This window comes from Sciurus carolinensis, chromosome 14 (genome assembly GCF_902686445.1).
Source record: "Sciurus carolinensis chromosome 14, mSciCar1.2, whole genome shotgun sequence".
Taxonomy (NCBI): domain Eukaryota; kingdom Metazoa; phylum Chordata; class Mammalia; order Rodentia; family Sciuridae; genus Sciurus; species Sciurus carolinensis.
In genome coordinates this window covers 41,910,085-41,916,084 of record NC_062226.1, presented here as the reverse complement: position 1 = coordinate 41,916,084, position 6,000 = coordinate 41,910,085, and positions in this window count along the sequence as shown.

Genomic DNA, 6,000 nt, shown 5'->3' with positions numbered 1-6,000 from the left:
TTCTGTTTATTTTCATCTATTTTATATTTCTATTTTTCAAATTGTTGTAAAATGAATCCATTAAGATGATAATTTGCATTCCAAATAAAAAAAACAGTAATTAAAAACCTAAAGTAGTAGTTTTGAAGAGCATTTACACACAATAATTAATAGCAGATGGTAAGCCAGTCATAGTAGCTCACACCAATAATCCCAGCTACTCAGAAGGCTGAGGCAGAAGGATCATAAATTCTAGGCCAGTACAGACAACTTAGCAAGACCCTGTCTCAAAACAAAAATGAAAATAAAAAGGCTAGATATGTAACTCAGTGGTAGATCACTCCAGGGTTCAATTCCCCAGTACCACACACACACACACACACACACACACACACACAGGAGATAGCAATTCTGATTCAGTAGTTTGGGAGTGTGGTCCAAATATCTGTTTTGGAAATGGTCTATGAAAAAAATTTGATGGACAGAACAGTTAGGGAATAAATAAATTCTCTTGAAATTCCAATTACCATTATTTTCTCCTCTGAGAAATGTTTTTAATTATCTCCAAAATGGAATAACTCCATTCCTTTAAGATCTCTTTCTGATTCTTAATGTGTAGGATAATTGCAACTTCTTGTAAGAATACAGACACCCCACCACCAGGCATGGAGGTGTGTGCCTGCCATCCCAGGGACTTGGGAGACTGGAACAGGATTGCAAGTTCCAGACAGGCCTCAGCAACTTAGTGAGAACTTCAGCAATTTAGACCTCGTCTCAAAACAAAAAAAATAAATAAATAAAAATGGCTAGGGATGTAGCCCAGTACCAAAAAAAAAAAAAAAAAAAAAAAAAAAAAATCAAAGCAAACTAAAACGAAACAAAAAAATCCCAGAAACTGACGTACTGTAGTTTTTCTTTTATGATCCACAGACAATAATTAAAGTATGTTTTTCCCTTTCACATACATTTTTGTTTGTGAGGGACCAGTTGAAAATTATGCCTGACTTTTCTCTTTAATAGAAAATTTTAACTAAACTGAGTCATAAGACAATTTTACCTTTTAATTAAAGCAGAAACTACTTTTTAAACACATGTCCATCTGAACAATTTACATCAGCTACCCTTCCCATAATTTACAAGCAGAGGAGGATACAAGTTTACTAACCTTGGTTGCAATACCATTGCTTGAGAAGGGATGGGACTATAGGAGAGGTTTCAAGGATGAGGTATTTAGGAACATCCTAGTCCAGCATATGAGCTGTCTGGCATACACAGAGTTGGCACATCCCTGCATCTATTTTCTCTGAAGTGGGAACAACAGAGCATTTTGTAAACATGTATGGATAACCTTGGAAGTGATGAAGAGCACAAAATCCCAATAGGCCTATATTCCTATTTACAAATACACTTGCTGTCTCAGAGCCTTATATTTTCATTAATAGGAATGATTGTGCTTTGTAGGTGCAAAGAATCGATCACAGCAAGAATTACTTGTATAATAAGAAGGGAAAGGCATAAAGGATCAATATAGTTAATATAATTAATATGTAGTTAATATAATTATATAGTTATATAAAAATATAGTTAATATAATTAATTCAAGAGAGATGGGAAGGGTAACAAGATTATGGAAGTGAATCATGAGTTTATGGAAAGAAGAACTTTTACAAGAAAGATAACAAACACACATTGAAAGATCTAGGGAGAATTATGGGATGGTTTTCTTTCCATTAACCAGAATAATGAGGACAACCAACATCAAAGTAGAAATCTAACCAGGTAAATTCTAAGAGCATTCTGAAAATTGTCCTGTAAATTCCTAACTTTAGCAGGTATCCAGGTACATTTGTCTTACAGTAAGAACATTTTATTCGAGAAAAATATTTAAATGAACATTTGTAGTGGAGGAGTTAACAAATATGTATCCAGTCTCATCAGGGGGAAGCACTTGGAGGGAGAATCTTAACTGGCAGAAAGTACACTCTATAGTGTAATATTTGATGCTCGCTGAACACTTATGTCATGTTATTTGTATGTCTGAACTCATTTAATTCTTATACAAGTCTAATGAAATTAATATACTTGAAATACCCAGTCTTCAGATGAGAAATCTGACCAAAAGAAAGATCCACCAAATTGTCCAAGATCACGCACACTGTGTGACAATTCTGAGCATTTGACTAAAATGATAAAATTAATGAATATAAAAAACGATTTTTCTGCAGTATGAGTTTTTCTACAATGTCCTGGGTTGTTTTCTTTGAGTTTCCATGGAGGAAAAAGCAATAAAATTATGAAAGATCATCTCTATGTGAAATCAGAAATATCTCTGATTATTAAAATTTTAGATAATTACATTGACAGATGAATTCTTCAGGTACTGACAGAAATAACTTTTCAATCCACTTAAAAACAAACTGGCAGTTTTATTCTTTAAAACTAATATTCAACATCACTTTACCACCTAAATAAATCAAATCTTTGCACTTGATTTCTTCTCGGGTAGAAAATACTTTGAACTTTGTGACCCTAACTTCTTTTTGTTACCTGCTGTCTTCCTTTTTCCTTTCTTTTTTCCCTTCCTGTTTTCACAAAATAGTCTAGGATGGCAATCATGGTAAGCATGCTGATATTGCTATCAAACAAGAACAAAAACCATAAGGTGAGCAGACACTCTTTTTCTTTTACCAATTAGCTGAACTTTTTAAGATTGTCAACTCATTAGAATGTGTAAAAGGGGAACTAATTTACAGAGCTTTCTATTTATAGATTTTATATATCAGCACATTATAGAACATCACTACAGATATAGACAACCTGCAGATGGGGTTCCATCTGTTCAGGTTGACTTTGCAGCATGCTTATGAACAAGGCCCAGACATCAACCTTTTGAATTGCTGCTGACTTGAAAGTGCACAGCATTTCAATGTTTTCTTTGCCTTGGATATTATTTTCCTTTACTTGCAAAAGAATTGTTTTGCTGGAGGATATGCCTCCACATACAATGTGTTACTTTGGATGGCTATTGCCAGTTACGTTTTTTACATGAATTTTAAATATAAATTTATTCATTAAAAGGCCTCTTATTTGCACTAACGTTTTTAAAAAGTATGTTTTAAATCAACACAATGGAAGCATACATGTTGTCTTACTAATACTTTCATTACTTTAATTAAAACTATATTTTTTACTAACAGCCTTGTACTACCACTAAATTGACACACCATCGCATTAAAAACATGATGGCAAAAAGGTGGTTTAAATCTCTAGGACACATCAGTGCAAACATATGCAAAGCTAGAAACATTAAGTCATGTTCTGTTGTTCTGAGAAGCAACAGTTAAGTCAGGAAGAATGAGATCTAGATTCCCTCTGCCATTTGTTGCACTTTCTTTTCAAAGTAGATTAGAACAACAACAACAACAACAACAAAGCAAAATCAACAGAAACAGATGAAATTAAGAAGACCCCATCTTTTGCCTCTCCTAAAGGGCCTACCTGTTTTGAGGGGAAACTCATGACTGAGAAAGGAAGCTTTTCTATCAGGTCCCCCACATGTAATGAATCTACAACAACATGCCAGGTGTTTGGGGTGCAGTAGGTGATACTGTATCAAATGAGAGAGAGTTAGGTAAGAGCATAACTTACATGAATAGGCAACTGCTTCCACATAGAATGAGGTTTCAAACTTTTCCAGCTCAGAGATTTCTTGCTTTATCATGAATAATCCTACAGTCATTATCCTCCATCTGAGAATAATCTGATCTAAAGTATTTTTTACCTGAGTGGATGAGAATTGCATCTCTTTCAATCTTTCCTTCTGTCTTTCCGCCTCAATAATTTAAAACACATACTGTTTTTTCTCAGGAATTCATAGATTTCTGAGTCCTACTGCCCTGCCAGTGAAGAAATAGTTCACTGACCACACAATAAGATCACCTCCTACCTGTCCCCCTCCTCATACACAAACAAACATTATTCTCTTTGAGTTTTTTGTTCAATCACCTAGAAAAAAAAATTGGTATTATTGAATTTCCTTCCTTTTTCCCCTGCCAGATATACTAAAAGGTCTGGGTTTAAGGGCATCCATCAAGAGAGATTTGATTTTGAGAGAGACAGATGAAGGTCTGTGAAAGGAAGGAACCACCTGACAAGAAATTGTAAAGAATCAGCATTCCAGGTGATGAGCTGCGTACCTAGACTTTCAGGTATAATTGGTAACTGTCCTTATAGAAACAGCTCTCTAAGCACATTCTGTTTCTTTTCCTCAATTTCAATCCAGTGGTACAGGGTCATTGAACCAGGAGGAAGTTTGAAATCATAGAATTCTGTTTTGAATACAGGTATTTGCTGGTTCTCTTAACTGTCTTACCTTCTTACACATGGAAGCCCTGTTATTTCTCACATATGAACTGGATTCCCCTACATTCTACGACACCATTCCTGTTTGTTGTCCTTGCTTTATTTCCAGTACCTTAACTCTTATTGTCATGGAATGTTTTATAACTTAGTAGTGTTGGCCTTTCATATCTGTGGGTTCTACATCTAAAAATTCGACCAACTTGGGATCAAAACTATCTGGAAAAATAAATCGCATATGCACTAAACACTTACACTATTTTTCTTGTCATTATTCCCTAGATTACATAGTGAAACAGACATTTACATATGATTATATTGAAGTAGGTATTTTAAATAATCTAGAGATGATTTAAAGTATACAGGAAGAGGTAAGTAGGTTATATGTAAATACCAGGCCATTTTATATAAAGGACTTGAGCATCTTCATATTTTGGTATCCATGGTGATTCTGAAACCAGTCCTCCACAGGGACCAAATGATGATAGTATATGCACAAACACATGGTATATTTAAATCATTAAAAAATTCATTATAAATTAATTTTGATATATGGTAGTTGGTGATATTTCTAAGTTCTCTATTATGCTCTCCTGATATATGCTTTTCCTGTATCAATAATAAGTTATACACCTTATTATTTAACACCTCACAGTTTAATAAAAGTAACAGTGATATATGAAATCAAGACTATATGCAAATTCTCTTATTTTATTTAACATAAATACATCTGCTTTATTGTTAATTACAAAATATATGAATAAAGCTACTGTAAGAAATTAAGGAAAATGAATATATTGTGTAAAATAAACAAGGTTATAATAGTAAATGTCTTTAATGGAGCAACTAAACATGCTTAAATAAGGATGCTTATATTTTGAATATAGCAAATTGCAAAGAAATGTTTCTCCATTCTAATGAGAAAAATGTGGAAAATTAGTTTGATATAAATTTATAAGCATTGTAAGAATTCTTGCAAACTTAAATGAATTAAAATCCCAGAAATGATTCCCGTCTAGGAGAGAATATTACTGTTGCGGCTGCTCTTTTCTTTTGCAGAACAGGGAGGAAGGAAGAAGTCAGCATTATCAGGGATAAGGTGAAATCAGATAAATATGTTTTACAACCTTTTAAGCCTGAGTGCTCAGATTCTTAGAGGATTTCAAGACAAAAGGAGTTTGTGCCCACCCATCACCAATTCCCACAGATCTTTATTGTCACATAGAAAATAAGTGTTCAGCATGAAAGGCAAGAAATACCCATCTGAGCACCCCAGGTTCTGAGATGGCAGGGAGTGACTTTCTCTGCCTAGGGAGAAGCCCATTACTTATATAATTTACATAAACACATACACTCATATATACATAGACATTTGTGAGTGAGTGTATGTGTGTGTTTGTCGAAAATGATAAAAAATTGTTTCTAATCACAAGCAACTCAATTTCCTAAAGCAAATTCTGAAGGGATCTATAAAAGTTATTTTAATTTTAGTAGTATTAATTAATGCAATAGTATTCTGATGCTAGAATAACTAACACAACTATCATATATGGCTGAGGGAAATTTTAAAATACCGTAACTCCTTAAAAAAAAAAAAAAAAAAAAAACTTAAAAAGCTTTAGACATTGTCCTAAGTTCATTTTGTTCCTTTAATCTTTTTGT